Source organism: Phodopus roborovskii, unplaced genomic scaffold, assembly GCF_943737965.1.
Source record: "Phodopus roborovskii unplaced genomic scaffold, PHOROB, whole genome shotgun sequence".
Taxonomy (NCBI): domain Eukaryota; kingdom Metazoa; phylum Chordata; class Mammalia; order Rodentia; family Cricetidae; genus Phodopus; species Phodopus roborovskii.
Window position 1 is genome coordinate 24,618,661 of NW_026126541.1, and position 26,771 is coordinate 24,645,431.

Consider the following 26,771-nt stretch of genomic DNA (forward strand, 5'->3'; position numbering starts at 1 on the left):
CCTCTTCATCATTTAAGATATTTTGAACTCTGTTTCCTATTATTTCAACAGATTTATGTCAAAAGTGCATCCAAACTAAGCTGGTTGGCTATACCAACCTGAAATTCCCAATTGAATCCTAGGCATAGTCCCCTTGGAGGCTATCTTGTGGGCTATTTCATCTTTCAATTTTGAAACAGGCATGGCATTGCAAGGTTAAAAAAAAAACTGGCAATCTTAGTAAATTGCATTATTTATTTTAAAATCTTATTCGTGGCTCCATCTCAGTGTTTAGAGAATCTCACTGAAGTAAGAGATCCCAGAACTTTTACCACAGTCAACTTGGTAATCCCTTTGTCCCCAGGCTGGTAATTCACCTCCTTTGCCCACAAAATTCCCTGGAAAGATGGCATCTACATATGATTCCAGATTTGTGAAAACTGTAGACTAATTGTCAATAGTATAATGTAATTTTATGGCATAGTAATAGGAAACAATGATGAATATTAAATGATGAATAGTAAATTAAATTAAATGATGAATAGTAAATACCACATGCTGGTCACTGGTTCAGGAATATATAACTTGTTTAACTCATATTTACTATTATTGGTAATCCTGTTGGGTAGATACTACTATTATCCATATTTTAAAAATCATGAAGCTGAGACACAGAAGCTAAGAAACTTGAACAAGATCAGACATAAAGGAAATGGCAAACTCTGGCAGCTAACTTCAGACCTTATGCTAAATAGACAAATATGACAAGGATTTTTATACTAAATATATAATGGCATCCTTAGAGGTACCATAATCACACAGGCCGTAAATCTGAGCTTCTGTGGTCTCTTTGATGGTTTGATGGTGATCTGTCCACCCAGTTCTATTCCACAGCCTTTGGGACTAGCCAATCCCTATTTACAAGGTTGCTAGCAAACAGTAGCTTCAAACCTCTGAACCTTGGTTTCAAAAAACTCTAAGCCATGATCAACAAATACATTTGTTTGAGAAAAAGCACACATGTGATTTCTATATAAGAAAGCTACATAGTTATTACAAATGGTCAATATGAGAAAGAACTGATCTATCAGGTATTAATAAAATCATGAGTTAATCAGAATTCTCATATACTGCCAATAGGATTAAAGTTTGACACAGCTAGGTTGAGCAGTTGCTATGTGTTGTTTACAAATATATTATTTGCTTATTGGGAAATCCCATTAGTTGGTGTATAATAAACACAAATGCTGTGTGTTCACCAAAAGATAGTCATTATAATGTTTATGATAGAGGTATCTATAAAGACTCTAAACTCAAAACAAGTAAATAAAATGTATTATTTCCATTTAATTAATATGTAAATATGTCTAGACCTGTGAGACTTCAACCTAGAACCCAAAAAACCAAGGGATGAGGGATGGGAGCAAGCGATGTGGGAATTGATCACAAGACAGGATTCTGATCAAGTGGCAAATTTTATTTTTCTACCCAGAGCTTATATAGTCAGCAGAGCAAGGATGTAGGGAAGTGGGTAGGGGAGGTAAGAAGAATAGTTGAGGACCAGGTGTTCTTGCAAGCAGAATATAGAAAACCACAAAGAATGGATGTTGGTAGGATAGAGAGATCAGAAGTTATGAGAACAAGAAAGGTTACTATAGTAACTGGGCTAGTGGCTATATGCTAGGCTGATCTTGCTAACTAGGGCTAGTTACCAAATCATCAAATCTTTGTGATATAACTGAAGTCTCTAAATGCATAGCCAAGAGAAACAGCCAGAGTTCAGCCAAGGTCATTCCATAACTGATCATAGACCCAGCCTCAGTTCCCAACACAAATACATGGGAAATATGGACTAGGCACACTGGTACAGTGTTGAGCAAAAGAAGTCAGACCAAAATAAGAACATAATGTGTTGTTACTTTCTGAGTTAAAAATTCAAGATAACTGCCTTAATCTAGAGACAGGAGAGAAGCCCTAGTCCCTACTTCACATGACCTGTCAGATCTACATGACCCCAACTGGATGGCATTCCCCTACATATGGAATTGGGGTGGGGGGATGGGAGGGGAGGGTGGTTAGGGTATATGTGAGAGGGTAGAGAGGATAAAAGGGAGGGAGGGACAGAGGGATGGAGGGAGGGAGAGGGAACTGGCATCGACATGTAAAATAATAAATTAAATAAAAAAAAAAAGAAATAAGCAGAATGTTCATCAGAGCATTCCTAGAATACAGGCTTGCGGTTTTACAACAAGTTAAAGAATAGCTCAGGATAGTCTTCCTGTTGTAGCTTTACAGCCAGTTAAAGAATAGCTCAGGATATTCCTCCTGCTACAGTTTTACAGCCAGTTAAAGATTAGTTCAGGGCATTCCTTCTACTGACCCTGTCATCCTGCCCACTTGCAAACCCTGCTCACATCTGGCCCATGGTCCTATTTGGCTGCTTGATCAGAATATGGACTTGCTGTCGTTCTTCTTTTCCCTTGCCCCTCGATTCACCTAGGTATCTCCCAGTTCGTGGTTGACTGCCCCGAAGGTCGGGGAAGAATTGGCGCCCAAGGTAGGATGGCAGAGGATGGCAGACTATCCCGCTCAAGGAAAAGAGAAGGGTCCTTCCAGAGTGTTCCACAGGCGGACAGCCTCACTTTCTTTTTAGGTGGCCTGCCGACAAAGAAAGATTAACCAACCACCGTGGTGGTGAGCAATGGCACAGACCTTACGGTAAGGTAAGTGATGAGACAAGCATTTCTCGAAAGTCGCTATTACTTTCTGGGCTTAAGGAAGCCCTATGGATATGAGGAAATGGGTTAAGATAAAGGAACTTACTAGTGCCTCCAGTTAGTGGAACCTGATTCACAATGTCTTTAAGACAACCTCCCAAAGGCCAGACCTCTAAAAATTGGTCTCTGAGGGAGAACGATCTCCTTTGGAGGCTGAACCGAAGCCTTCCCTCAAAGAGGGGCCTCTTCTGTCCAACCTTGATTAAAAAAAAAAAAAAAAGGGAAGAAAGAAAGGAAAGGAAAAGAAAAAGAAAGGAAAGAAAGGAAAGGAAAGGAAAGGAAAGGGAAAGGAAAGGAAAGGAAAGGAAAGGAAAGGAAAGGAAAGGAAAGGAAAGGAAAAAGAGACCCAAGCAACCTCTCTGCAGGGAAAGAGGCTGACCCTGAGGAGGAGGCCCTCAAATATGAATGAGACTGTTATCATGACTCCCCTAACATTGCTCCTTCCTCTGCTCCACAAATGCTGCAGCTGCCATCCTGCCGGAGCAGCTGCCCCTCAAGGAAAATTCTGGACCTTACAAATCCCCTGCCCTACTGCTTTCCCCTCATGCTGATCCAGGGTTTAGGGAAGCAAAGATTAGACCCTGCATATGTACTAGGTCAGCAGGACCTGTGGGTACCAAGTACTCAGAGTTGCTACAATGGTGGTTGTTTACTTTTCAAACAGCTACAGTCACAGGTGAACTGCCAGGGGCCAGGCCAGGCCCAGAGAGCAATGGCAGGACAGGACCTAGAGGCCTGCAGTCCCAGGAGCTGCTGCCTTGGCTAAAGCCCAGCCAAGTGTGTGGAGAAATTAATGCAACCTGTCAGAAGCAGGGGTGACATAGGTGAATTTATTAGGATTTGTTCAGATTTTGGATGCTCATAATTCAAGGGTTATCTATAGCAGCCGCATTACAAGAGATTACAGTTAAGGATGTTTTATTTCAACAAACTAATCTTGGCCTCGAGAAAATGAGGGCTAGAAGATGTATGTATGTATGTCTATATGTATGTATGGTGTATGTATGGTGTGGCCACACAAATGTGTGTATGAAGTGTGATTATAAATGTGTGAATCCTAGCAAAAGGTACGATTTGAATTGCTTGGGGTGTGGTAAAAAGAGACATCTGGTCAGTGTCTTGATTGAAAGGGTTGGTGATCGGCGCCAGCAGGAAATGGCCAAAGTCAACATGGCCTGGGAGCCACGGGAGCTTCTGTGGATGGTTCAATAGAATTTAACAGAGGAGAAAAAACAGAAATTCTCTCTTTTGTGTGTGTGTGTGGTTAAAAAAGAAATTGAGAAAATGGAGGTTAAATTTGAGAAAAACTATTGAGAAAAAGCTTCAGGCACTGCATTCCTGTTAGGCCCCACCTAGAAAGGTATCAGTGAAAATGCAAATGAGACCATGTCAGCTAAAGAAGGCTTTACAGGTCAGATTAGAAAAAAATTTTCAGAAGTATTTGGGACATATGTTACACCCTAAAGAAATTAGGCCCAAAAATTAGACATTAAAGAAGATAGCTTTCGGTCATTAAATGATTTTCAGAAATTATTGGCAAATATTCAATGGTTAGGTCCTTTTTAAAAAAAAAAAAGCATCTATTGGCAATGTAAGACCTTTAAGTGATATCCTTAAAGTAGACAGTGATCCCAATTCATACAGACAGCTAACTAAAGAGGGTAGACAAGTTCTACAATTGGAGAATACAATCCAGCATCAACAGATATGCTATATTTAGTATGCAAAACCAAGGGAAGCTTATGTGCTTTCCATACAACATTGTCTTCACTTCTTTCTTATGGCAAAGGGAACCATTGTTATGGTTGCATTTACCTGTTTCCTCAGCCAAAGTGTTAAATCCTTATTTAAAGCAGTAGCTTGTTTGGTACAAAAATGCTGTATAGAGTCTAGGAGATATTTTGGCAAGGAAGTAAGTGTAATACATGTTCCCTATACCAAATAGCAAGTTAATGGTTCTTTCAAAACCTTTACAACCAGCAATTAGCAGGCAAAGGAATGTTTACTTAGGTGGTGAGGGGTTACCTCCCCTTATCTGAAAGTGGACTCAGGTACCAGCCATGGTAGTCCTGACTTAAGGAGATAATTTCCTTTTATCATTAGAAGTTCCCTTTCTCTGTATAGATTTAGAGCCCAAGTTTTTAAGCTTTTATTAATCATAATTTTGGTTCATCAGCTTTTGCTCAGTTTCTGGGAAAAATTGGTAATCAGTTTCCAGTTCATAGATTGTTACAATTTGTGCTAATACATCCTTTTGTATTCCCTAAAACTGTAAAGAGTAAGCTTGTAAAAAAATACTATGTTAGTTTCTCCTGATGGTTCTTCTAATGGAAAAGCAGCTTATGTTATTGATTTAAAAAAAAAAAATGTAGTACAGACAGATCCAGGTTCAGCTCAGATAGTTGAGTTACAACCTGTTATGTTGTAGTTTTCCCCACCGGTCTTGACCACTGCCACACCAGCCCCAAATAACACACAGAGATGCTGTATTTGATATAATGCTGTTGGCCAGTTACTAGTTTTTTATCGGCTAGCTCTGTCTTAATTATTAACCCATTTCTATTCATTTAAGTATTTTCACGTTGTCTCATCTTACCAGAGAGTGGGCCCGGACCTCTGTTCTCTCCCGTCTCTACATGCTAACTCCTCCCTACTACTTCCTCGAATGCTCCTTGTCTCCTAGTCCTGCCTATCTTGCTTTCCTATTGGCCAATAGTGCTTTATTAATTAACCAGTATGAGAAACATATTTACAGAATGACATCATCTCCTCTTTTCTGTCTAAATAAAAAGAAGGGTTTTAACCCTAACATAGCAAAATATATCACACTATCACAGGCTTGACCTCAAGGATTGTGGTCATGGTGAGCCTTTAGAAGGTGGCACCCTACGACCAAAGGGGCTACTTCCCAGGGAAGCCTCCATTGACAATACTAAAATATCTCCCACAGAAGTACACTGTGTGTAAATGCAATGAAGAGGCCACCAAAGGTGCCTACCCCGGGCTTCATGGGAGTATACCTGGTTGCATGAAGGTTGATGTCAGAAAAACCCTTCTCTCTTCAGAAAGGCATAGTGGTGGGCCTGAGCAATCTCACCTGCGAAGGCTGGGTTAGCTTGCTTCAGGATATATGTTGCACAGCTATCTAGGGGGACAAGGATCCCTGCTCCCACTCATGGTGACATAGTGTCCATAGAAGGTGGGCTTACTTGAAAAAAAAACAAAAAAGGAGGAATTGGAGGAATTGCCAGGACAATCATGGCATAAGACTTGGAGATTGCCAGCTTTTCCTTAGAATAGCCCATCTAGTTAAAAGATAGCTACTTTCAGTCCTGATCTACCTTCTCCCCCTCCCCAACTTCCTAAGAAGTAGAATTTAGGGCTTACAGGATTGCAGTCAGGTTACTTAGTAACCCCTCCTTAGACAGTTATTTAGCAACTCCTGAGACCTTTTCCCCTGCTAACAATCTGCTTATCTCTACCTACATTTCCCCTTAGCAGATATCCTGCTCACCTTCAGTGACCTATAATGAAGAACATCAGGATGTCCTGTTACCAGACAGCTTGTGGAGGATTGTTGGCTATGCTATCATTCTCGGCCTCCCATCTATGAAGGGGTAGCCATTTTGGGTGACTCAGGTTATTCCAAAAATTCCCATCATTGCAGATGGCTTACAGATTCCACTCATGGAGTCTCTGTTACTCAGGTGTCTGGCCTCGGGCTATCCATCTCTACTTCTGAACCCCCTCCTCATTATATCCATCTTAGTAACACAACTGTTTCTCCTGACTTAAGTCACACTTACATTGTCCCTCCCAAGGATGCTTGGTGGGCATGTACCCATGGCCTCACCCCCTGCCTGGCCACAGCTGCCTTTGATAGCAATGGTAAAAATAATAATGAATTTTGTATTTTAATCAAGCTTTTGCCTTGCCTGCTTTACTATCGCCCCAATGACTTCCTTCCCTTATGGGAGGAAAGGGACAGCTTTCCCCTCCCTAGGCAGTGCAGAGAGACAATTTCCACCCTTATCATCTCTCTCCTCCTCAGCCTTGATGCCACTGGAGCCAGGACAGGTATTTCCTCCCTTGTTCTATCCAGCAACAGGTATTCTGAACTATGCTCAACTATTGACGAAGATGTCCAGCAACTTCAGAAGGAGGTAGATGACCTTACAGACTCCCTTGATCCCCTGGCTGAAGTCATCCTCCAAAATAGGAGGGGAGTCGATCTCCTGTTCTTACAGCAGGGAGGTCTCTGTGCTGCCCTTAAGGAGGAATGCTGCTTTTATAGCAAGGCAGGAGTAGTAAAGGACAGTATGAGGAAGGTTAGAGAAGGATTAGAAAGGGGGGACAAGAAAGCTGGTACAAGAACTGGTTCTCTACCTCCCCTTGGTTATCCACTTTATTGCCTAGTCTTCTGGGTCCCTTTGTGGGTCTTATATTGCTTTTTTTCTTTTGGTCCATGAGCCTTTAGGCATTTGACAGATCTTATCAAGCAACAGGTAGATAGCCTTGCCACAAAGCCAATTCAAATCCACTATCAGAGGCTGGCCATGAGTGGAGGTAACGATGGGGAAGGCAACGTTTTGACATTCGCCTGACGCTCCCAGTTCCCACTTAGCTTAAATAAGCACTATTCCTCCCCCGGGTCAAAATGACCTTTGGACCAAGACCCTTGAGCAGCCCCAGCCTGGGGCCTAGAAAGGCCCCCTCTCCCATAAAAATGAGGATCTCTCTCCCGGCCGTGGCTCGCCAAAGATGAGCACCTTTCTGATGCTCCACCCCCCACAACAGGAATTTTGATGGCTGGCAAAGATATCCAAAGATGGGGTACAGGTGGAAGCCCCTCAGAATGATCCTAAGACAGGCAGCCATCAGCCCTAACGTCCTCTTGGAGAAATTTATCTGCTGCTCCTTCCTATTATTATACCAGAGAGGGGGAGATGTTGGGGACCATCACCATCCTCACTATCTCAGGCCTCTGAGATAGAAAATTACTGCCTCTTAAGAAATAAGCAGAATGTTCATCAGAGCATTCCTAGATACAGGCTTGTGGTTTTACAACCAGTTAAAGAATAAATAGCTCAGGATAGTCTTCTGTTGCAGCTTTACAGCCAGTTAAAGAATAGCTCAGAATATTCCTCCTGCTACAGTTTTACAGCCAGTTAAAGATTAGTTCAGGGCATTCCTTCTACTGACCCTTTCATCCTGCCCACTTGCAAACCCTGCTCACATCCTTCCTATGGCCCTATATAAGCCTCCCATGAGAAAATAAAATTTGGAAGCTTGATCAGAATACTGTCTTGCTGTCATCCTTTTTTGTATCCCTTGTTCTTTGATTCCCCTAGGTGTTTTCCGGTTCGTAGTTGACTGCCCTGCAGGTCGCGGTACCTTCAAGCATGGACCAAATGAATCAGCCAGGCGGAACCCAGCTATTGTCTCCTGGAGGCAGGATACCACAAAAGACTCATTTCTAATCTGGATCTTAGATTAGATTAGTGGGAGAAGATCCACCTTTAATCTGGGCCATACCTTCTGCTGGTGGCTTAGTTATATAAAGGGCATGGAAAAAAGGAAGCTTGCTCTCTCTTTGCCCGATTGTTGGAGCGTACTTCTTTGATGTTCTTCCATATACTGAAGACCAACTAAGACATTCAGTCTTGTGGACTAAACAACTACTGAATTCTTGGACCTTTCATTGATAGACAGCCATTGTTGAGCCACAGTCTGCAAGGCACTAACTAAAATAAAGGAAGTGACAGGAAGGGATGTATGAAGTTTATGAAGGGGCCATCCTATTTTTTCATTTAGGGCAGTAGTTTTCACTTCCTGGTGCTACAGCCCTTTACTATAGTTCCTCATATTGTCATGGCCCCCAATCATAAAATTATTTTCATTGCTTCTTTTCTTCATAACTGTAATTTTGCTATTGTTATGAATCATAACATAAATATCTGATATGCAGAACATGATACTCCATGTGAAAGGGTTGCATATGTGACCCCTGTGAAAGGGTCATATATGTGACCCCTGTGAAAGGGTTGTGACCCCTGTGAAAGGGTCGTTTAACCTCCCAAAGGGGTCACAAACCACAGACTGAGCACTGCTGTTTCAAATGGTACTGGTTACATGGGCATTAGCTTACGAAAACTTACTGATTTGTATATTGATAATGTGTATATTCTTCTAATAGATATTGTTTACATCAACCCCCAGATTATAAAAGTACATATGTACTTTTTCTATACTTCCTCCATAAAAGTGGCAACTGTCAATCTGCCAATGCAGAGAGCAAGTTTAAGTTTGGTTAGCAAATGTTTCATGATCCTCAAAATGTAACTAGGCTATGTTCCCCATGCTTTGCCCACAGGGCAGATAAATAGTCTACTGCTATTGTTTATAATACAACATTTTTCAGATTCTATGTGTTTGGATTTTTAAAAATCAAACTGACTTCCTCTATAATTTAATTGGAAATGAAATCTTCTTTTCTGTATTCTTTTGTGGGATAAAGGTATGCATAGGTTCCTTTGGGGAAATCCCTCCTGACATGACTGTGCATCCTTTGGAAATATTTTTCTACAGCATTTTCTACTGCCCTCTCATTTTCAGACTAAGAATAGAGACATTTGCTGATAATTCATTTTCTCTGTGTCTTACAGTTTTGCAAACAGGTCTGTAATCAATTCAAGATACTGTTCGTCCTTGGAATTCAAATTATCTTTCATTGACTAGGAACTTCTTTATGTAAAGTACCATTCCTTTCTGTCAGTTTAATTTTTATTACAGCCATGTGGGGTGGATATTTATCTTTATTCCAGAGACAAGAAAATTATTTGATGACGCTATTGGGATTTATTTATCCAGCCAGAAGTCTCATGCCAAAACCAGAGCCTTTTCGTAATTCTGGGTGGCTTTCAGAGACATTCTTCTCATAGAGACTACCAGAGTTAAGAAATGGATGATGTAGGGACCCACACTTTACATGTATACTTCTGCAAGTGTGAGGCCAGACAAGCAGTTATAGGGAAAGAAAATGGGGCTTGGAAGTTCTAGAAGCATGGGGGGAAATGTGTTCCAGTGTGTCCTTTCCTTTCCAATATGAATAAGGGCTACACAAATAAAGTTCTGTCCAAGTTTGTCTTACCACCCTCAGAATTAGTTATAATTTTGGCTACCTAATTTCAGGGAAATTTGGCAGTCTTTTCTCTTCTGTACAAAATGTTGATGAGAAGGGGTAAACCATTGGGCCCTTTTGTCCTGTGATCTTGACCTCTGGATTTCTGAAGAATGTGCTCATTTCTCTTTGTCACCAGCTCTGCTGGAACTGAAGGGAAAATAAATTGAATTCTGTAAACAGAGTTCAGAAAGAGACAGTTTGGTTCCAGGAAAGGATCCCATGCTGCCTCTTTATTCAACAAGGCTTGAGCTGGCAGCCTCAGATTCTCTGGGAAGCCCCTGACCAGCTTAGAGAGCTGATTGTACAAAAGGGTAATTACTGTCATTAAAAGCAATTAGTGTTTGGGCTCCTGAGTGACTCTGTGAAGAAGAAAATATTTATTAAAGTTTGATCTGTATATTCGAGGAAAAAACTAGAAACCCAGAGATGGTAACAGCAACAACAGCAAAAGTAGTAAGGAGAGAGAAGAAAAATTATCAAATGATTACTATTTATTATTATTGAAATGATTTATGTGTTTTCTTGATGCTATTTCCTTTTCAAACAAAGGCAAACTGGGACAAATAATAGTGGAGTCACTTAGGTACAAAGGGAGTTTTGAGGTCCTTGTCACTAGGGATTACAACCCTAACTTGTTTCCACTTCTAAATATCGGTCTGTATTATTTGATTTATTTAACTGGTCTGTCTGATAAGACTTTTTCCCCTCCCTTATGATTCTCTGTCTTAAATTTTAATTAAGCAATGACAAGTCCTTTGTTTAAAGGCCAACCTTCACAGACTTTTAATTTCCCTCTGGTTCTCACAACTAGCCCCCATGTAATTCCCGTTAAAACAGCTGCCAAAAGGTTTTCCCAGAGAGGGGTCATAGATGATGAGTCTTAAATCCAATGGGGCTGTGACTGAAGCAAAAAGCCTTTCCAGGCTTGGAACTTGCAAGCATTTGGTGAGCTATCGAAAAAGGATTAAGTAATCATTCTCATGGAGCCAAACTGAAGTGCATCCGGACACTAATGCTTTTGGTAAATGCTTCTTGAACAGATGAATAAATGGATAAAGCGGTATGTTTATCTAAGCTTGCTATCTAAATTGAAAAAATAAGTAAACTTCTTGGTTGGCCTTAGACTTGTGAACCCCACTGGGCTCTGCAGTTATTTCCATGAGGAACACTCCTCTGCAGGGTTTTTTGTTTGTTTGTTTGTTTGTTGTTGTTGTTGTTTCTGACTTCCACAAACTTTCAAATTGTTCTAAGTAAAAATTTTTAAGCTAGAAAATTCTGCCTAAATATCTAAGTTCTGTCTAAATATAAGTCTAAGATCTTCATTCACAAAGTCTGCATTGTTCTGCAATGTTATACACCTATAACAGAATAGAACTAATTGGCATGGACAAAGGTTTGACTGTGGACTTTACAACAATCCATGTCTGCCCTAAAAAAGGAAATTAGTGACTTTGTTAGTACTGGCCTGTCTTTGGGGTTCTGACAGGATACACCCTCAGCTGCAGCCACTTAGAGGACCACCTGTGCATATTCACTGTGTTTCCTTAGAAAAGGGCCCTGCCCACCTCCCATCCTCCTTTCTTTCCCTCTCTTTCTGTTCCTCTTTTTCTTCCCCTCTCTCTCTCTCTCTTCCTCCCTCCCTCTCTCTCCCTCTTCCCCCCTTTCCTCTTTACTACTCTCCTGCTTCCAGAGGCTGGTCTCCCCTCTTTCCTTTCCCCTTTATATGATCCCTTTCTCCAATTAAAAAAACAAAAACAAAAAACAAAAGAACTCTCTGCTTGAACCCTGTTGCATGGTGTCATTCTCTTGCACGCTGCTTTTCTTAAATTATAATAGACCTAATTAGCATTGTTATTCTACACACACACACACACACACACACACACACACACACACACATATATATATATATATATATATATTTTCTATAAGTCTTGAATTTAGGCTGGGAGCTGTGCAGTTCAAAATATTCTTCAAATATTTTTGTGCATGTACGTGTCAACCTTTTAAAACCTTCCTGGCATTTTGACATTTGAACTTAAACTTTTTCATTGCTGATTCCCCTCTGTGGTATACATAGTTCTTTGCTATTGTTCTGGTTATTTTATAAAAGCCAGAAGGGAGACAAAAATCCTTGCTGTTTATGAAATAAATCTTCTTTAATATTTTTACTTTTTTCTGTCAGTGATTTGGTTTCATCACATCCGGATGGAAACTTATTAGGGATGGCTGGTGTGGACCAAGAACAGAGACCTGGGGGTACAGGAACCTGGGCTCATACTCTATGTGTATGTGAGGCAAGCTGGAGTCAGGGAGGAAGGCAGGGACTTGGAAGCATAAGGTGGACCAAGTCAAATACAAGTCATGTTCAACATCTGCATCCCCTTAAGGTTCTCAGACTTCATATGAGGCCACATAACCGTTTTATGACAAACTCATTTACCTCACACTGGAAACAGAAATTTATCACATTCTAATTCACTCTTCTATCAGTTAACTGTATGTGTATACTCTAATGATTCATTTACTTTTTTCTTAACATATAAATTCACTTGATATATAATGTACACACACAAGTATTTGACTTAACAAGTTGCTTTTTAAATAAGTGAACATGTCATATGTCTCATTTATCCCCCTCCCAAGAACTATGAAGGCATGTAACAATATTTTTAGCTTTACAAAATTGATTAATGCAGCATGTACCTGAACTCATTCAGGAAAATCATCAACTATGTTGCATGTAGCTCCATCTTACAGCTGCTGCATGAAAATGTCTAACTTGTATATTGATTACACTCATGATGGCGGTTTGAGCTACTTTCAGTATGAGGCTATTATAACCTTGCAGAAGCATTCAGTTTATGCTGATAATAATTCTTTCTTCAGGGTACATAAAGAACAAAATTGACACTGGACTGGGCAACAAAAGCACATAGGAGAAGAAGGAGTAGGAAGAGGAATGGGAGGAGGAAGGGGAGGATGGCGCAACTTATAACAACACACATTCCCACCAAGAACATGGAGGAGTTCTGGCTAGTCCATAATGTAACTAACCTTTGCAACATTTTATGCTGTGTGCTTGCTTGTTTCTATTTGAGTTGTTTGTGGTTGTAAAATACTTGAGTTGGTTTCAGGTGGCATTTGAACTTGTGAAATTGAATGCTGTAGATTGGTCATTTGATTATTTCCTCACTAAACAAGACTTTCAAGGAGTTTGCTGACTTTTAAATATTATATTACTGGATTTGTTTCCTTTTATTTCAGACTGTCATTGGAAGTATTTGTGTTCTAGATGAGAAAGTTTTGGTGCTATCTGTGTAGCAAGCGTCTTACTGAATTTTGTGGTTTGCCATATCTCCGCCTTAATGATACCATTTCACAATCTGACCTTAATTATAATTTAGTGCAGCAACACATTTTTTCCGTTATGATTTGTGCCCCATGGAGGTCATAAAGATATTCTTTAATGTTTTAACCCCCGGAATTCACAATTTGAACTATCCACCTAGATACATGCTTATTTGGAATTAGTTTGGGGCTACAGTGAGAAAGGTGTGAGCATTTGTTGGGGAATATTATTTTAAGGTGTGTGACTTTTGTTTATGTTGCATTCGTTTAATTCTGTGAAGCTGTAGTAGAGTGCCTGACTAAAACACCTGATGGTCCTAGTAAAGAGCTGAATGGCCAATAGTGAGGCAGGAGCAAGGGTAGGCAGGGCTGACAGGCAGAGAGAATAACTAGGAGAGAACCAAGAAAGCACAAGAGAACAAGGGAGGAGGATGTCGGGGGCCAGCCCCCCCCCCCAGCCATCCGGTTACACAACAATCCTCGTAGTAAGACTAAGATGTGCAGAAGTAACAGTTAAATCCCAGAGGCAAAAGGGAGACAGGTTCATTTAAGAAAAGCTTATTAGAAACAAGACAAGATAAGGCTGGACACTCATAACTAAGAGTAAGCCTCCGTGTGTGATGTGATTTACTTGGGAGCTGGATGGCAGGCCCCTCAAAAAAAGCCAAAAGAATAAAAAGTATTTAATGATACAAGCATCCAGATGTTTTGCTCACTAATACTACTCAAACCATTTATCTGCTTTAGAATAACCCTTGATATTTAATAAATTGAGCCATTAGTTTTGGTCTTCCATAATAATGGCTTCATGGGTGTCCAATGTCATCATCTAAAATATTTTGGATGGACATTGTTAGTAATTTTTAGATTACTTCACTTAAAAATACCCTAATTAAATTTTTATTTTTATATTTGCACACACATATTGGCACAAGCGAGCATGCATGTGAAAGTCAGAGGGCAGCTTTTGGAGGGATTCCTCCTCCTACCACATGGCTTGCGGGGATGGTACTCAGGTCTTTAGGCTTGGCAGCAAGCTCCTTTACCCATGAAGCCATTATTTTGGCCTGATATTTGTGCTTGTGACACAAATTATAGAGGTATCTTGTCAATATTGACATATGTGCACTGATACACCTGCATATATGTACAGATTTGCTTTGATTTTGGCTTGATTAGATATAAATTTATATATCAATTTGGAGAGAAGTAATATTTTCTAATACAGAGTATCTTATCTATTAATATGCTTTCAGTATTTAGTTATTAGGACTTCATTCTCCCAGATTCTATTTCTTTAAAGTACTATAGTATTTTCATGGAATTTACATGTAGGTCCTTAGTATTTTGTTCCTTTTTATCACAGTCTTTTTCTGACTATATAAAAATAGTTATTTAAGACACAAAAATTTAATCTGCCAAAAATAAGTAGAAAAAAAACAATAAAAATTTAAGTATGATTTTATGCATATAGTATGCTCATCATCATAAATTATTTTGGTAAATATTTAATTTTCTATAAAACATGGGTCATATGATATGCTTATATATCCGCCTTCTTCCTTAGTACTACAAAGATTATATTCATCTAAATAAATTTCTATTTAAAGATATTTTTTAGTAACCAAGTGAATTTGATAACAATCTAGTACTGGTAATTTAAAGTTTTTTCCTCAGATTTTTTTTTCTATTCTGAGTAATCCTGTGGCAAATATCCATATAAAATGTTTTAAATTGTTGGGATAAAATGTGGGTAGGCTCTTAGATGCTTGACTCATATTTTCAACTCATTCTTGCAAAATACGAAGATAGAATAACACAAGATGCAGCATCATAAGATGAATCTGTGTCTCTGTCTTCAGAAGCTCCACATGTTAGAAGCTCACATTTGGTAGGCTTTCTCAGAAATGCTGAAGCATGTTTCATTAAGACTGTAAAACGACAGAACTGAGTGACATACACAACAAATCAGCCAGTGATGACGCTTTATAGCGGGTTACTCCATGTCATATGTCTCATGATGCAGTGGTAGCTTAGATATTTCAATCTTTGCTTGCAACTTCTAAGCCAAAGAAGGAAAGACAGAGAAGTGAGATTTATAACAAATAAAATGATGAATTGTACTGCATAATGTGTAAGGGTTCTGAATAAAATTCATCATTGACTCCAACTTTATTTTCCTATTACATTTTAAGAGAACAATTATGTCAGTACCTATGTGCACCTAAATGTTTAAAGTGCAGACATTTTTTTTCAATAAAAAATTTCTCCCCCCACCAGAGGTTATTCAGAAGAGTGCATAAGTACTCATGAAGCTATTCAGTACAATATTGTTGCGACCAGGGATAGAGGGGAAGGAGGAAGGAAGCTTTGGACATATACATAGCACCACAAAGACAATGTCATTATTTCTTCCCTAAAACCAAAACATTCTCCCAAGTTTCAGGATTTGAGTAGCCCCTCCCTACAATTAAACAGGAATGAAGACTTGCTAGGGAGAAGAGACTCTGCAGTGGATCTGATTGCAAGCTGGGCAAGGAGAGCCAGGGATGCAGCTTCCTCAAGTTTTCACATGAGTTGGAGGTGAGATTTGGAGATGTGACTTTCATTGCATCACATCATCCATGCTCCTATGAGCAACCCTGACTCAATGGCTCATTAAAGCTTGATTTAGGTGAAATCATTTCTCTGGTCTGTCTTTGATGCCCATCTCTGGTAAACAGAAACATTTTTTTTCACATTTCCCCAGGGAAAGCCATTTAATAAAATGTGACGGTAAGCTCAAAATGGGCAATTTCTTGACTGCTGTTTTGAAGGAGACACACTTGAAGGAATGGTCAAGATGATACAGAAGATGTTAAATGAAGACCTATGGGATGTCAATTAGCATAGAATCTGCGTCATAGAGATCTATGTACAGTGGTTTAACTTCTGTCTGACATCATGAGCACAGAGAAAATTATAATTCATCTTTATAAAATACTTAAGGTAAAGGCTACTTGTGACTTGAAGCAATTTACCAAGGTCCTCTAAGACAAGGCTCCCCACACCACCTCTACACTCAACTTAGAGATGAAAGATCAGTACCTTAACATATCTATCATCCAATGTCACACTGTCTTAACTCAATATTTAGAGTAGTATATTTTGTTTCCTAAGAGTGAAGAAACACAGGGAGCATTCGTTGTGGGGTACAGCAGATGTTGTCAGGGCCCTGTACTCTTCTGGGTACTTTCTGTGGTCCATGAAAAGAATCACTTGCATCAGCATCATCTCATGGGCACAAGTTTCCTCCTTAACCTTTTGTTTTCTCTCCAGACTGAAGGACAATGGAAACATTTAGAAATCTTTAGCTAATGTTAACTTTTGTCTAAAAGTTAGAAATGTATTACAAAACTACCCTCCCATTACAAGCAAGGTTCTAGGAAGTCATTTTGGAATCTAGTACATGGCTTTTCTGAATGAAATTCAAAGTATCTGGTAGTAAGAAAGAAAATATTTTAATTGTTTTAGTATTTTTACAATGCACATTTATCACCATAATTATAGCTTCACAGATAAAAAGTCACCCTTAAGGTAAAGGAAGCAGAGAAAAAAGAGTAAAAAGTTGCTCAGGAACTGGCAAGACGGCTCCACCAGTAAATGTATGTGCCACCAAGCCCATCAACCTGAGTTTGATCCTTGAGCCCACATGGTGGAAGGAGAGAGGCTCCTCCCTCAAGTTGTCCTCTGACCTCCACATAGATGTCCTGACAGGAGACCATGCTCTCTTCCAAATAAATAAATAATATAATAATTACATATAATATACTATATATCACATATTATATAAGTACATACTATATTGTATAATATACAAGAAAATGTACTATATAATTTATGGTAAGTATGTGTGATGTTATACAATATATATTATGTAATATACAATGTAATATGTAAAATATATACAGTTACTGGCATTCCAAATTTGCATCCCTGTTAAATGAATGAGACAAATCCTGGCCTTTAATCCTAGCCCTCAGAAGGCAGAGGCAGGCATATTTCTGTGAATTTGAGGTCACCCTGGTCTACATAAAAGTTCCAGGATAGGCAGAGCTATACAGCAAAACCATGTTGTAGTAGGGGTGGGGTGGATTTGTAATCTAAAATCATTTGTACTACATCATAGTTTTACAGATCAATAAATTGAATTTTAAGTGAATCTCTCTTGGGTAGCCCAAAGATAATTAGGCCAATACCAAAGTATAGGAAAATACCAAATCCATCATCCCAACATTTTGTAGTATCCACCAAAGAAAGATTTTTTTTGATAGATGATAGATGGATAGATAGACAGACAGCCACACATTAGGAAAAGATAAAATGACAGTGTCCCTGGCTTTTAGGAGCCAGCAAAAACATGGGAGAAAAGAGACTTCCTGTAAAAAAAAAAAAAAAAAAAAACAACCTTCCTAGATAAGTCTTGTGATGGGAGATGCCATTATGTATATATGTTTCTCATACTGGTTAATGAATAAAGCACTGTTGGCCAATAGGAAAGCAAGATAGGTGGGACTAGGAGACAAGGAGGAAAGAGGAAGTAGGAAGGAGGGTCAAGATGGAGAGTCTGGAGAAAGCACTATGCCGGCCAGCTCCCCGGTAAGAGAAATACATAGATCAGCAGAAATGGGTTAATACTTAAGACAGAGCTAGCTGATAAGAAACAAGTAACCGGGCCAACAGCATTGTATCAAATACAGAGTCTCTCTGTATTATTTGGGGCTGGCGTGGCAGGGGGACAAGACCAGCAGCAGTGGGATGAAAAACCGTACTCCTTACAGTCTTGCTTTCAGGTATGCAGTTATTCCTATGATGTGAGATGAGCTGTAATATGGGCAATAATAAAAATACAAAGACCAGTTGTGTTTGTCAAACACTTACTATGTACCAAGAAGTCTGTCAAATCCAGTGCATGATTCAGCTTACTAGTTGCTAGTATCACTCTCATCCTACACAAAAGCAGACCCGTGGCAGTAAATGACTTGCTGGAGTCAGCACAGATCATGAGTAATAAATACAAACTGGAGTAGTCTTCTCGGTGGGAAAAGCAAAGTTCTTAAATGCCCTTCTTCATTCATTTAGCTTTCTGTAGAAAACAGAGACAAACTTGCCTAGCTGCCCCCGAAGACTGTTGTCTTTGGGTGGACAACGGACCTGCTTGTACTTTGTCCGGAAGACTTGAAGATAAAGTACTCTTGTAGCCTTTAAAGACAGTGAGGCCGCAGAACAAAAGTATAGTGCTGTGGAGGAATCCATCAGATGGATGCTTCTGAAGGCACAGGGAACCCGACAGGTATGGTGAGCAGCAGGCCACAGGGAGCCGGAAGAGAAATACACAGTGAGGTGCAGTCATTATGTGCGGTGGTGGCAGCAACTCAAAACTGGAGCATGAGCGTTCAAGAGACAGGGGTAGCTCGGTCCCAAGAACTTTGGCTTAATCACACAGTAAATGGACAAAGCAAGAACCCTCTCTGCTTCAATCTTCTCCATGCCTCTCCTCATGTAATTGATAACTGATAACGTAGTCAAGAGATCAAGGTTGGGGAGCAAGTCAGAGATCCAGTGTCTCTGGCTTCCAGGAGCCAGCAAAATTGTGGACGAGGAGAGACTTCCTGTAAAAACAACCTTCCTGGATAGGTCTCACATTCAGGTTTGCAGTTATTCCTATGATGTAAGATGAGGTGTAATGTGAGCAATAAAGAAAACAAAAAGACCAGTACATATCGCAAGGGAATCAACATTCACTGGACTCAGTATAAGTTAAGTGAGTTCACTTACACATGAAATATACAACCACCGAGGGTTCCCGCTCCACGGATGCCACCCTGCCACCCAGATGCTCTCCGCAACCCAACCAGGAAGCGAGAGAGAGCTGGGGTCAGGGACCCCAGACTTAGACTCCCCTCTCCCCCATCACATCCGCACCTGTGACCACGCCCATTTGTGCATGGTCAGTGCTACAGGTGCAGGTGGGGTGGATATCTCAATTCCCCTTTTAGTCTAAAGGGAAAAAAAAAGATTTAAGCTTGATATGAAACTATGTACAAAGATAGAAAATATCAAGTATGTTCTAGGAGGAGGAAAAGTAAGAACAAGCACATGTAAGACCTATTGCTAGTGAAGCAACAAGGGCAAATAGCCAGAACCACAAGTACGTGTTTGTCAAATGCTGACTGTGTACCAAAAACTGTCAAGTGAATCTGTATTTGTTGTAGAATATGGTACCGTCTCTATGCAAGTTACAGTCTTGAATAAAAATCACTTGATTACACTTCTTTAGGACCAAGGTGAAGTTTATTTTGTGGTAGATTCATAATCTGTGTGCATCACATTTGATAAAGAAATTATTTTGGAGGGATTTGTTTGGAATAGTATATTGATTGGTTGCACTGTGACTTCTTCTTGATTGGTAAGTGATAACTAGAAGATGTGATTAGTTATAGGTTATATTTCATGAGAAGGCAAGGCTAGCTAGGGCAGACTAGCAGGGGTTGATATGTGTGCACACCAGAGATCGCACATTCCTTATTTTGTACCATAGGGTTTTTTTTATTGCTTATTGCCAATTAGGAAAGATATAAGAAACTTATCAGAGTAATAGACAATAAGTAGGGTAAAATTTAGAAAAGATTAGCAGAAGGCTCTTAATTAGACATTGGCTATTTGTTTCCCAGGACCAACCATTTTCCATCTTCTCAGTAGCCTTCATCCCAGCCGTTAGTGTATGCTGTTAAATAGCTCCTGCTTTTCTACAATGTCACCCTCATTTTTAGTTCTAATACTCTTTTCTGCATTTGCTGTCAGCATATGCACTTAGAAGGAAGAGCACCAAATCAATTAAGTCAATTATCAATTAAATCAGTTCAACATGGTTTATTGGTGCTTAGTTCTATCTCAATCAAATCTTTGTCTGCTTCTATGCTTTTTTTCAGTTCACAAATGTTCACTGACTTATTCAAGATATGAGCAAAATGATGTAACAATTTTTTCTCACTAATAGTCACTAAATATATCACTTTGAATTTAGAAACAACCAGCTAAGGAAGGTGTTGTAGAGAGGATAATTCTTGGTGGCCTGACAATCCTTCCTCAGTTAGGGTCAGGGATCATTTGAGCTATGACTGCTAAATGCAATTTGGGAGGGGGGCACTGGATCAAGCAGATTAAATTTACTATAAATGAAGCCAGGGAAATCTAGATTTTTTTAGCATAGTCCTTTCATGGTTTTTATGTACTTGAATGTTGTTGAATATTTAACTATCATATCTCCTACCTTAAGGAAGAAATTCTTTGGTTCTGAAGGAGTTAATGTTCCTCTGTAAGGAACATCTGTTTTTCTCAGGGATTTCCCACTCTTTTCTGTCAGTGACCTCTAATACACTTTCAGAGTAAAGGAGAATCCACTCTGTTTATGTCAGTTAGGGATGGGTTGGTAGCAGAAACTGGTTCCTCTTTTCCTGGGTTTGAGTCACATAAGTGACCAAGGATAGCAACCTATACTTACACGGCTGCATAGTGGTAAATATCCTCAGAAGGGGCAAATGGTTAGGCAGGTTCTCTGAAAGATGCACACAGTATGGCTGGATGTACAGAAGGACATATTCAATAAAGTGGCAGAAATCTACATGGGTCATAGTGTGAACAAAGAAGATAAACTAGGCTGAAGGCAAGGATATAATGATGTCACTAGACCCAAGATAAATTATTAATGGGTATTTATTGTGGAACACTTACTTACACAGAAAAATACAAAGAACCACAGGAACGTTTCTCTGCCCTTACTACTGGATTGGCTGACCCACCAGAAAGAGAGTGCTAACAGATTCCATACCTTAAGCTTTCCTCTTTCTGCTTCCATTTGCCTGAAGCCACACCCAAAGGGGTGTGGCTACTGTTATAGGTTCACAAACATGATGCCTACACTAGGTTTGTTTTATTTCAAAGAGAAACAGAAATTCCTTGAGAATTTCAACAAAGAAAATGCACTGAATCTGTAGGAAACCAAAACAGCAAGAAAATTCTCATGGTATCTTCTAAAAATAAATATTTATGAAAGACTATATTGTATATGCATTGGTATAAAACATTATGCCTTTGATTCTCCTTAACTTTATATTTTTTTATCATTCATGTTGTAATTTTTATAATTATCCCCACTTAAAAGATTAAGAAGCTAAACTGATAGGATTCAAATTATTATTTTTATTTATTTACTTACTTACTTTAAAAAATTCTTTGTCTCACAGACATCTAGGAAGCATTTAGCAGGTCCAGCTTTCCCATGATTCCAGAGCATGCCTCTGACTTCAGGATGTATATGTTCTAAGATCACTACTGATAAATTTTATACAATATAGTTTCAAAGCATGCCAATGTGAAAATGTAACTTATAGCATATTGCTTAAGACAATCATGAGCTATCCCCAAACAGTACATGATTACATGATACATTTCTGTAGAAAACTCAAAGATTAGACATGTCAATGCCTGTAGCTTGCATGTTTCAGAGGCTCCAAGTGGAAGCATGGACTTGAGTAGAGACTAAGTACTAATTGACTTCAAAGATAGTTTCATAAATACAGTTAAGACAGAAAGCTAAAAATACAATTTTTTTATTTTAATATTGTTTTTATTGAAAATTTGCAGAGTGTATAACTATTTAAGTCACTAGGTCTTGCTATTCTAAATCATATTAATACTCTTGGAGGGCTAAAGAAACCCAGTTGGAGAAAGAAGATATGAAATTGTCCAGTGATTAGGGATAAGACCTAGAAGGATTTTGGAGTTGTGTAATAGGCTATTCAGCTATATAAAAGGAGGAATGTGACAACAAATGATAGTGAGAGTTGGTTAAACATTAAGATCAAAGAGCCAAGAAACTATTAGAAACAAAATGAATTTGAGCTCCTAATGATTTTAGAAATTCTTGGGGGAAAAATAACTCACTGGAGCAATTTTTCCTCATGTGTATATATGTGTGTATTCTATGTGTGCACACATCTGAGCATGTCATGACTGTGTTTTTCTAGAAAGGCATGTGTAAGGTTGTGACTTCATCATCCTGTGTTCTTTCTTTTTAAAATCATTTCCTAACATTATTATAGGAAACTCATGTGATACTTCCTTTTTCCTCTTAAGTTGACAGACTTCTATTAAATCCCTACCAGAGACTGTAATTGTCACTTTGCTTTTCCTGGGCCTGTAAATCATAATTTCTTACTTGATGGAGTTTTCTGTGTGGTTGTTTTTATAGGTTTTTTTTCCTCGTGTACTTAAATGTTCTTATTTTAAAAGTTAGATAAATATGTCAAATATAAATATGTTTACTTGGCTAATGGGCATAAGAATATTTATTTTTGTATGCCATGCTATTACATATAAAACACATATACAGTATTCTACTTTAAATTTCAATGCAGAAGTAAACTTTTTCTGCATTTATCATACTCCCCAAAGCAGGTCAGGACAACATTAGCAGCATGAAAAAATTAGACAAACCCCAGAGTGACTAGAGTCCCCATATTAAAGATAAATGTGAAAAAGAAAATTAGCTTGGGCTGACAGGAACACAATGGTTTGTTGTTGTTTTTGGAACAAAATAGAAGGCAAGGTCATACATGCAGTTTAATTAAAGCAAGGGCAAAGTATGTTCCATGGCTGAGGAGGGGCCACTTCCTGGTCCATAGGTGACCATATTCTACTGATGATGTCACATGAGAGAAGGAGCTAAAAGAAGTTGCTGGGATCTCTTTTACTACGAAACTACTACTCAGAAGGGGATCTGTCTTCACAGCTTAGCCATTCCTCTCAAGAGGAATGCTTGTAGTATCAAACTGGCAAGGTTGGGGGTCGGCATGGCCAGACTCATAACATATGGCCTAAATCTGAAAGTAATTCTGCCTCCTTCAGACACCTTCAGACAAGGCTGCCACTTAGATTGCAGCCAGTCTACTCTGCAGATGTCTAGCATGCCTGCTTGAAAAGAGCATGAGCTAATTACTTTAAAATCTCCCCCATCCTGTGTTTAACACACACACAGACACACACACACACACACACACACACACACACACACACACACACCTTATTAGTTGTGTTTCTTTGCAGAGAACTAGAATCTAGATATTAGTTTGGCCTTATTATTGTTGTCCTGTATGTGGAGTGAGATGTGATGCAGAAATGGGTCTGAAGGTCATGTAAGGCATGATTTTCTGGGCGGGAGTTTCTTTGTTGAGACCCTGGGCCACACTGTGAGGAAAGTGAACAGCCATGTGAGCATCTATATTATAGTCTTCTAGCCACAATTCAGTTGAGATTGTGGGTGACAGCAATAGACATGTGCAAGCAGGAGAGACCTCCTATTGTGGTGCCAGTTCTTAGCTATTGTATTGCATTGATACCAAGGAGGGGGGAGTTCTGGGAGTACTGTCTGTACTCTGCTTGCACCTGAGTACTGCCAGGATTGTACATTTAGGCAAACTAAAGAACCATTGCTAGCATAAGTCACTGTTTAGGGATTGATTGTAAACAGTAATCAATCCGTGAGACACAGTGGAAGGAAACAAACAGATGAGCTTAAATCAGGATACAGGGCTGCTGTAATAACCAATGCTAGTGTCTCAAAGGCATATAACTATAAATGCTAATTTCCCACACATATTGCTTATTCATAGCAGGTCAGCTAGAACAGCCTCTATATGTGACTTTATGATCTCAAAGAAAAGAAGAAAAAAGAGTGGAGGAGAGAGGGGTATGGAGGGGAAGAAGGAGAGCATGCATTATACCATAGAACATGACTCCCAAGGTTTCAGTCTTAGAACAGGCACATATAACCTATGCACCTTTCAGTGGATAGATGATGGGAGATGTCATTCTGTAAATATGTTTCTAGTATTGGTTAACGAATAAAGCACTGTTGGCCAATAGAAAAGCAAGATAGGCAGGACTAGGAGACAAGGAGGATTCGAGGAGGAGGTAGGAGAGGATTCAACATGTAGGACCTAGGGAGCAGAACACTGGGCCCACTCTCCGATAAGATAAGACCACATGAAAATACTTAGATTAATAGAAATGGGTTAATATTTAAGACAGAGCTAGCCAATAAGTAATGCTAGTAACAGGCCAACAGCTTTATATCTAATACAGTGTCTCTGTGTGTTATTTGGAACTGTTGGGACTGGCGTGACTGTGGAACCAGGCCAGTGGGAAAAACCTACTCGTCACACCTTTCAGTGGATAAAGGGTTCACAGGGCCAAGATTGACATTACTTTAGTGAGGCTAGGAACATACAGTTCATCTGCATGGGGTATAGAAAACTATATGACAAGCCATACAGGTCTTTGTGTGCATAACTCCCTCAGGGTGTAAGGAATCCTTGGGATCATGTGAGCAACTGGAGAGAACATCCTCATATAAGGGAAAGCAGCAAAGGAATAAATGGCTTGGATACTTGGTAGTTTCAGAGAAACAAATCTCCCTAAAATCCCAGTGCCTGGCTGCTTTACATTACTGTGAATATTTCTGCAAGAGTGAGGATGATTTCTTCCCTGTTGTCATTGCCTTTGCTATGTTCTGCTCCACTACTTGTCACACTATTTATATTTGCTATTTGCTGGCTAAGGGAAGGATGAGGGAGGGGTCCCAGAATGAGTTCAGGTTTTCCCTAAAAGGCATGAGGCACTATTGAATAGTTATGAAAGGAGAGAAAAAAAACCACCCTTATATTTTAGAAAGACAGATCTGGTGATGATTTAGAAAATAGGGTGAGACTGGATGTGTCAAAGCGGCAGTTGTGAGGATCTCATCCAGAGATTGATAATGGGACAAAGAGCAAGGAAACACTTAGAAATGTTCCAGTGACCACCCTGGTGAGGAATGAGACCCCGAAGACAAGATAAAATATGGAGGTTAAAACAAAGAAGACTGAGGAGCTAGTGTGATTCTTGTTGTGTGTTGCTATTTCAAGCTTTTGAGAAAGGCCAACCCTGCTAACTAGGCACCCAGGAGTATTGGCCCATATGCACAATGAGCTTTTTATTAGTTTGTCATCAATGCTTCTGTCATGAGCCTTGGATTTTCATTTGTTACCCAATATCTGCATGAAGCAAAACACTAGACCAAGTCAGGAAATGATGTTAAGATTTAATTAACCTGATCTCTGCCCACATATCTGAGAATTCCTGGCAAACAGCAAGATTGATGCCACGATTGACATGCAGCTGCCTCATGTCCCATGAGATGCCAGGAGGACAGAGACAGTTCAGCAGGCGTCTCTTCTTGGGTCATCTACATGTGGGTGAAAAGGTAACTCTTCAAAGGAAGGGCATGTACCTGCTGAAATTCCTCCTAATGGCTATTTCACACACAAGATCAGGCTGGTGTACTTTTAGATGTTTTAACCTAGTCCCTTCAGTGGCATTTAAAGATACTTGATCACAAACTTTGCTGAGTGACATTCTATTGACACCAAGAAATGGCATCCAGAATTTTCAACTCTACCTGCAGTTGGTCAGGCGAAGGCCTAGAACACCCAGGACAAGCAAGCACCTGGGACACTCAGGGACAACAGAGAAATGCAGAGCCTTTGGGACAGTGGCATGTCGGGAGCAGTCTTTGCAGGGCTGCAATCGGAGCCAGTCAAGTGGCCGCAAGTCTGTACCTGAGTGGGGGAGTGTAGATGATGGAAATGCTAGCACAATAAAGAAAGAGAGAGAGACAGAATAAAGGTCAGGAGGGCAGATCAGTCAATACAGAAATGCCATAAGTTTATTTTTCACCACTCTTATATACCTTAATCAAAAATGGGAACACAGTATCATGTGTATGGAATAAACAGACTTTTTTTCCTCCCTTATTCTAAGGTTTCAGTAACCACATCTTAGCTCTAAACTTCTTGTTCCCTAGCCTTGAAGTCAGGAGTAGCCATACCTCAGGTTCAACTTCTCCTTCCCTAGCCTTGAGGTCAGGGGTAGCCACACCTCAAATCCAAATTCTCCTTCCTTAGCTTTGAGGTCAGGCGTAGCCACGCCTCAGATTCAGGTCTGTTGTTATTTAGACTAAGATGGCCGAAACATCCTTCTGTAGCCACACCTTTGACCTTTAGGTCTTGTGACTTGCTGACAGCTTTGAACTCTGTCCTTGTGCCAAGATGGAGTGCAGCCATCTTTATAGGCCCCCACAGTGGAGAGAGATTAGCAGTTGGGGGGGTAAGTACGGTTGAGGAAGGCCAAGGGATGCATAAGGTTTGTATGCCATACACAATCCTTTTTTGACTGTCATTGCTCTAGGTACCACATTAGGGGCCTGATTTAAACTAACTCTATATATCATTTTACCTTTGGAGAGGTTAAGGCTCAGAGATGTTATGTACATTGATCAGGGCTACATGGCTAGTAAATGTTAAAGCTAGGATTTAATTAGGATTTGCTTGGCCCTGTCTTGT